The sequence below is a fragment of the Mustela nivalis genome, assembly GCF_964662115.1.
Source record: "Mustela nivalis genome assembly, chromosome: 6".
In the NCBI taxonomy this organism is placed as follows: Eukaryota; Metazoa; Chordata; class Mammalia; order Carnivora; family Mustelidae; genus Mustela; species Mustela nivalis.
Genome location: NC_139025.1, coordinates 113,809,654 through 113,817,778, shown reverse-complemented (window position 1 = coordinate 113,817,778; position 8,125 = coordinate 113,809,654). Strand labels below are relative to the sequence as shown.

Sequence of the window (8,125 nt, the reverse complement as noted above, 5' to 3'; positions counted from 1 at the left end):
TGCCCCCTCCCCCCGCACAGAGGCAGCAGTTGAAATTGCACTTGAGCATGGTGTATGTGTGTGTGGATGGGGCGGGGGGAGGTGTTTCACCCTTTCATGCAACGCCTTTACTATTGATTAGCTCAGATGATTCTACTCCTACACAGTTAACAAGAGGACCCTCACCAGGAGGCTATTTGTCTTTTTTGAACAGGACAATTCTTAAAATTAATCACCTTTAACGACAAGAAGCAAAGCTACAATGGAAGAATGACAGGCAGAGATGAGTCTAAATTACTCAGCAGGGGCCATGTTATTTTGGGCCATTTATCGGTCATCCTCGAAGGTGATGGAAAAGTACAATTTCCTGTTTGGTTGATTGTATCAGAGACCACAGCTGCGTGTCAGAATACACAGGAACAGGCAGGCAGTTTATCATAGGGACCAAGTTGGACTGGACTGAATCCTGGCTGCTCTGACTATAGCTGTGTGACTTTGGCAGAATCACTCAGCCTTTCTGGGCTTCAGTTGTCTCCTGCAGATCTGAGATAATAGCAGTTTGTATTTACTAATGCTGTAAGAGTTAAATGAGAAAATTCAAGTAAAGTGCTTAATACAGTGCCTGGCATATAGTAGGAGCTTAATAATTGTTTGCCATTACTGTAATTATGAACCTGTCATTTTGCAAATCCCCTTTCTGGGGTTCCCAAAATAATGGCACACCGTGTTCAGCATCTAACAACTCCCGGATGACTTTCATCCCATGAAGCCTTTGAATTACTGCAATAATGGTGGAGAAAAGATCATCTTACTGTCCTACTCTCAGTACAGCCTTGGCATCCCTAAGATGTGTACAGTTCTACCTCCCACCCTCCTTACATGGCAGCAGCAAGAAGCCCACAAGAACGTCCATGTCCCAACACACCATGGAACCACACAAACAGAAGCCACAGGACCGTTTAAGTGGTCATTTGAGCCACACTCTTGCAGCGCTAAATCCAACCACAGATGTGTCACAGACGCTGTCACTCTGTCTTCGTCCACAGTCTTGCACTGAAAGGCTGCAGGGCAGGCTGGAACAAGAAGTGGACAGAGCTAGATTTATTCCTCTGTGATGTTAGGCAGTTAACCTCTCTAAGACTCAGCTAGCTCCACTTTAAAATCTCGTGGTCCTATTTTTCTCACAGAGTTGGTAAAAAAGTTCAATGAAATGATTTAGGTATGGTGCCCATTTATTCTACAAATACGGAGCATCCACTCTGTGATAGGTGTGACTATAGGCAGTGAGGTTAGGGTACTGAACAGAGATGAGATTCCTGCCTTCTCGGACCAGAGGAAACAGACCAGACTGTCTATAATCAGAGAGCTTTCTAAAGATTTTATTTATTTATTTGAGAGAGAGAGACAGAGAGAGAGAGAATGAACCAGGGAAGGGCAGAGAAGCAGGCTCCCTAAAGAGTAGGGAGCCCCATGCCAGACTTGATTCCAGGACTCTGGGATCATGACCTGAGCTGAAGGCAGACGCTTAACTGATTGAGCCATCCTCTGATGCACACACTTGACAAAATGTGACTCCAAACAATTTCAACAAAGCAGGTATCTAATATCTTACATTTATCCAAAGACAGGACTACCCTGGGGCCGGCTAATTCGCAGCTTCTCTGTGCCATCAAGGCTAATTTTCTTCCATCTTTCTGCTCCGACACCCTCAGCATATCATTGTTTGTCTCCAGGCTGGTGTCCTCATGGGCACAAGATGGCTGCTGAAGTTCCAGGCTGACATCCTCACACGACATGAAGAGAAGGACAGCAAGACAAAGGACACATCTTTGTGTCCGTTTGTTAGTACACTCACCATGTTGCCCTATACCAAATTCCAAAACATATTCACTACCCTTAAAGAAAATCCTTGTGTTCATTTTTAAGAAACCATTTCTAGAAGCTCAAAAGATGTGCCCTAAATTTCATCAACTCAGATCGAGTCAAGTGATCATTATTAAGCCAATCATTGACAGGAAGTGTGGAATTCTTATGCTTGGTCTATCAAAAGGCCCTCCAGTTCAGCAACTCCTGAAGTACAGGACCATGACCATGACCATGAGACCTCCGAACAGACGAATGAATGAATGAAGGAATATAGGAATAAAATTGTTGGCACAGGGTGGAGCACAAAATAGATGCCCAATGTATGCTCCTTTCCCCTACGAATGAATGTTGGATGAGTGGCCTGACACACTCCGGGCTTTCCAATTTGCCAAAATGAAAAAATAAAACATAAAACCACAGTAGCCCCTCCAAGGGAATGTCCAATTAATTTTCGGCGCCCAGGGAAGACATCTTTGCAATCAAGGAACAGCACACACTGTTTCAGAGACGGCGAAGGAGTCGGCATCTGGAGCCTGGATGCCTTGCCAGCCGCTTGTGAATTGCCCAATTATACCGCTTTTCTGATCTTTTTCACTATCCCAAACCGACTGCTCTTCTATTCTTTTTTAAAAATGTTACTCAGTAACAGTAGACCATATTATGCATTTCTGAGACACCTGTTTGCAATCACATTGCCTTTTATGGAACTATTTTGAAGCTTGTTTTCAGGAGCTACCTAGAAAGCCCAAACGGTACAGCCAACACCTGCATAAAACTCTCTTCCTGCTTCCTGCTGGAAGGTGCACTCCCCCTTCTTCCTTGCATTATGGGGACCTGGGAGAATAGCATGTGGCTCTTACCTATAGGGTAGCACCTTCCATGCAGGGAAAATTCCAGATCATGCCTGCAGCTCCCACCAGGCGTCAGGGCTAATGAAACTGGCACCTTCCTTTCCATCTCTCCCAGAGCCCCTCGTTGTAGGTGACACGGCAGGCCAGAGATTCCCATCACGGGCAAGTGAGGTCAATACCTTGGTGATGCAAGGACTCGTGGCTCATCTCTGGCCTCAGAAATTCGAGGCTGCATTTATTTAACACGGACGGCCCCACACCGGGCTGGCGACCAGACCCATGCAGCATGGCATGGACCCTGCCTCCTTCCTTGGAGCATAAAATCCCCATTAATCAAAAAATTCTCCAAAAACATAATGAAACACAACTCTTGGTTTGCAACACCCAGACTGGCCCGGTCCATTACCAGGAAAAAGATAACAGCAGTGATTTTAGTCTTACTGGCAGAAAATTCTAAATACACGTGGAATCCGGACAAAGGAGAAAACAGGTCCTTTACTCCTCTCTGGGGCTTTTTCCTGTCCCTTCCAGGCTGCTTCAGAGGAAGTCAGGACCTGTTCCTTCTCAAGTTATTTTAGATCTTCATCTTTTGCTAGGATCTGATTTGCAAATATCTCTTTTCATAGCTGGGTGGATATGTGATAAAGCACACACAGGAAAATATTAATCGTAGACTCTAAGTCAGAGGTCAACAATTTTTTTTTTTTTTTCTTAAAGGATCAGAGAGTAAATATTTTCTGCATTGCCAGCCATGTCCGCTCTGCTATAGCCCCTGGGCTCTGGGTACATCATGAAAATGGCCATAGACAATTCGTTAAGTGGAGGGGCCAGGTTCCAATAAGATGTTATTTATGAAGGCTACAATCTGAATTTCATATGAATTTTCATATGTCACAAAGTATCATTCTTCTTCTTAAAAAAAATCTTCTTCTACTTAAACAAACAAACAAACAAACCAGAAAAACTACTCTTAGCTCGAAGGCCACACAAACAGAAGAGACAGTCTGGACTTGGCCTGTGAGCGTCACGCAGCGGGTGGGAACCTGGGTATTCTTTAGCTGTTGTATTTGAAATTTTCCACATAAAAATGGTGAGAAATGGTCTTTCCTAAACCAGGGGCTTGTCCTTTCCCTTCGTTTTGGTGGTGGTGGCGATGTTTAAGTCAGTATCAAGTACTGGAGGGCTTGCGACTCGCTAAATGTGCCCCCCCCTTTCCTCCGGGCGGTGTGAGGGATCCTCCCCTCTGACATCACACAGCTATGCTACGGGGCTTTCTGTGTGTATGTGACGGCAGCTCAGAACAGAACTGCACCGTTTCCCTGAGTGTGCCCCATGTCACCCGGGGCCCTTGGCTGTGGGTCCGTCCTTCCCGCTGATGGGGAGGTCTTCTCAGTCACTCGTGGAGCCCCCCCTTGTAACAGGTCTGTTTCCAGCTGGGTTCGTGGTCCCCTTCCCATCCTAGAGACTCTTCTCTTTCTTCTTACTTCCCCTTCCCCAACCCCCCCAGCCTCCCCCAGCCTGTCTACTGGGTCCCTGAGGGGTGATGATGGCTTCCCAGCTCTGCAGGGGTCCTCACGATTCACCCGGAGAGAGGCTCAGGTCTCTAGGTCACACGCGCATTTCGGGGGAGGCCCTGGTGACGCACAGCTGTCGTAAGATCATCTGTATGCTCTACAAAGCCGATGCAGCGGCTGTCTTCCCAGCATCTCACCAAACCCACCAAAGAGGGTTGAGGTGGGAAAGAAAGTTCCAGTCAGTCCTTAGAAGGAGGCAAGCAGGGAGGCGGACCCACACCTCCGGCTGGCCCCATAAAGCCATGGAGAAGACCCCAGCTTCTAGCCCTGTGTCTGTCTCTCCTGTGGCCGGCCCCAGGCTCCTCCTCTGTGAAGGAGAGAGGTGGGCCTGGGCTTCCGAATTTTTAGAGCCCTCCAGCAGTTTGCCCTTGACTCATGAAAAATGCCTCCCTCCCCCCTTCCTGCCATCCCCTCACTCCATGGCTTCCCCAGGGGTTTCCAGCTTTGCTCCGAAGGGCACAAAGCCGAGCTAGACAGGCCCCTCCCATGGCGACAGCCTCGGCTCCGTTTCTCTGATACGCCTCTGTCCCCCGGAGTTCAGAGCCCTCTCCCCGCATCCTCTTCCGCTCCTTGGTTTCTCCAAAAGCTTGCGACTGCCCCTCCACTGATAAGGGACCCTCAGGGGACACAGGCAGAGCTTTGGGCAAGACCCTTTCCTCGTGGAGGGGGCGGGGCGGGGGGCAAGGGCTATTCCTCTGTTCCTTTTCTGGTAAAAGAAGACTTTTACCCACATGACATCCAATCCCAGGCCTCAGACAGCCATCCTTGTAACCTGGAGCTTGTAGCAGCCGACACTTCCATGGATCTCTTTGGCTTCTAGGCAAGCTGATTTCCCACAGTCATCAGAGATTGGGGAGGGGTCTGGGAGTTTCCATGGACCCGCGAGGTAGGCTTACCTGGCCTCCTGACATTGCTGCATTCCTTTTGGCTTTATCTCTAAATTAAAACAGGTGTCTTGGCCCCTACAAATATTTTGGCGAGTATAGCAGCAGTACAATGAAGGAAGGTGTCCTCCTCCATGGCCGGGGGACACCGTTCATTACCCTGCTCCCTCTACTCTTCCATCTAATTAGGGGGTGGGGCTGCGGCCATCCAGCCAGCCCTTCAGAGCTGCCAGGCTCTCAACTTTTCCCCTACACAGAGACTCCAGAAAGGAGAACCCATCTCTGCTCCCTAGCTCCCCAGCTTAGGGCCCTCACACCATTATGGCTCCTTTGGGGACACCCGCCAGCTCCCACAGCATCACCTGGGGCATCCCTCACGTGGGAGGGCCGGCCATCTCCCCTGGAAGCCAGAAGGCAGAGGATTCTAGCCTTTAATGCTACTCTTTCTCAGAGACAGAAGATGACTCAGACAGGCCTGGTGGAGACCCAGGAGGTCCAGTGGAAGGCCTGCCCTGAATGGGGGAAAGGGAAGTCTGGTCCTGGGATTTGGTTTTCAGGGCTAGACTCTGTTTTTTAATGTATGTATGTATGTATGTATTTTAAAAGATTTATTTATTTGACAGAGAGAGAGAGAGAGAGACAGCGAGAAGAGAGGGAACACAAGTAGGGGGAGTGGGAGTGGGAGAAGCAGGCTTCCTGCTGAGCAGCGAGCCCTATGCAGGGCTGGATCCCAGGACCCTGAGACCATGAGCGGAACCAAAGGCAGATGCTTAACCCCTGAGCCACCCAGGTGCCCCTAGACTTTATTTTTTAAAAGATAGAACCTGGAGGAGCTCTTGAGGCATGATGAAGTCAGACCTGGGTTCAACTCCCTGCTTGGCAAATATCAGTTTGTAGGATGCTGGGTAAGTCATCTGAACTTCAGTTTTCCCATCTGTGAAATGGGCTGAAGAAGAATAGCTACCAGAGGCAGCTTCTGTGAAGGTTAAAATTGAGATGGACGTGTAATGTTATTTATCATAATGTTAGCTTTGGTCTGTTCTCTCATGGTTTGCTTTTCCAATCTTATATAAGTCCTGTGTGAGGTACAATGAAAAAGGAATTTAAAAAAATAGATTTTATCCATTTATTTACTTTGGAGAGAGAGAGAATGTGCACTTGTGGGGGGAGGGGCAGACAGAGAGGGAGAAGCAGACTCCATGCTGAACAAGGAGTCTGACATGGGACTCGATCCTATGACCCTGAGAGCATGACCTGAGCCAAAATCTAGAGTCAGATGCTTTACTGACTGTACCACCCAGACACCCCTAGAAAGGAATACTTTGGAGATCAAAAAGAGGGGAAAGACTGGCATTGCTCCATGTGGTGATGGGAATACAGTGCATGGGTTCCTAGGTGGGGAGCAATCTCACCCAGGCAAGACCCCAGAAGGGGTGACCCTGTAGCCATGCAGCCCAGGAGCAGGCAGTGTGTGGGAGCAGGGGGTGGGGGGGCTACAGGTACTCACCCAGTAAAGAAGGTGGGGACGCCCACCACTGCCTGGCCTCCAGGGTCCCTGCCTCACTTCTGCGCCCGGAGCGAACCAGCATCCTGAAGCTCTCGGTGGGGTGAGAGGGTGGGGGGTAGATCCGAGAGGAACTGCCGGAGATCTCTGCACCGCCCTGAAGCGATGGGCCCTTGGACTCAGATTTCAGAGGACGACGGAGATGAAGAAGCTGGGCATTTCCCAGGTCTCAGAGTCTCAGACCGAGTGCCAATTGTGGCATGAGGTCGACCCCTGGGAGCTGGGGCGGTCCTTCGCTTCCCCTCTATAGAAGGGGGATCGAGCAGTGCAGATGGGAGTTCAGGCTAACACCGAAATAAACACTGTCAGAGCGGTTGCCATCCGTGTACTAGTTTCCTGCAGTTTTGCTCTCTCCTGCATTGGACAGTCTGAAGCTGCGGGCTTCGCTGCCCTGAACCAGAGCTTTGCCCAGAACCCCGCTGCGTCCCTCTCGTGGTTACCGTGGTAGTGCCTTTTCTAGGTTAATCCAGGGCATGATGCCGGTGAAGGTCAACCAGCATCTTTGGGCCGCTGCCCACATACCCAAGGGGCAGAAAAAATGAAGAGCCCCAAAGGGCGACTTTAAACAGGCTCCGTGTGTCTTCCAAGATCGCGTTGGTTGGACTTCTTATTGGGCACAGGAGAGGGGTTCAAGGTGCTGCTTGCTGCCAAGGACGGTTTTGCAGACCTTCACCACGTGATCCCATCTGTTGGGACCTGGAGGATGCGCATGGACAGGCCCGCATGGTCTGCAATGACCAGGCACCCTGGACAACATGGCACGTGTGCCCAGATGCTGAGAAACCCAGAAGGGCATTTGGGACACACGGAGACACCAAATCCCATGGAGCCCAAAGGCTGGGAGTGTGGAGGGGGGCAAGTGTGACAATGCGGCCAGGGCTGCAGTGTGGGGAGACACCAGGCTGCAGAGGCCATGTGGGTGGGACCACAGAGGCAGGCCGAGCCAGGCCTGGGAAGCCCTCCTTACTCTCCTCCTCCCCGGCTGGGCTGGCATGGCTAAGTCTGCACCTTTTCCCAGAGCCAAGTCTTCACCAGCCCCTTCTGGCCAAGGGCACTTCTCCAGGACGCGCTCTGGCCCGGGCAGTCCTGCTCAGTCATTGCCCGTCGTGGACTTGAGATTTCACAGACCAGTGGCATTCAAATGGAAAACATAATAGCAAGTCAGTGTAAGGGGCCTGCAGTTTCCAATGCCAAGTAAGGTCATTTTAAAAACCCAATTATTCCCATTATTCTATAAAATAGGGGGATTTTTTTTTTTTTTTAAACTATCCAACCATTGGAAAGACGTAACCTTGGAGTCATTCTTGACCACCTTTCTCACGTACCGACAAGCTGCCAGCAGGTTCCAGATGCTCTGCCCAGACGGGACCCAGCTTTTCATTAAGAAAAAGAACGCCAAGTACAAAT

At 49.9% G+C, this 8,125-nt stretch overlaps 1 long non-coding RNA gene across 1 annotated transcript; it reads right to left on the bottom strand.

Moving 5' to 3' along the window:
* Window positions 1-325: 325 nt before the first annotated feature.
* LOC309866858 lies at window positions 326-6,978 on the bottom strand. Its single transcript, XR_014312839.1, has 3 exons — window positions 6,662-6,978; window positions 905-1,052; window positions 326-522 (listed from the first exon to the last, which is right to left on the bottom strand). It is a non-coding gene; the product is annotated as an uncharacterized lncRNA (long non-coding RNA).
* Window positions 6,979-8,125: the final 1,147 nt, after the last annotated feature.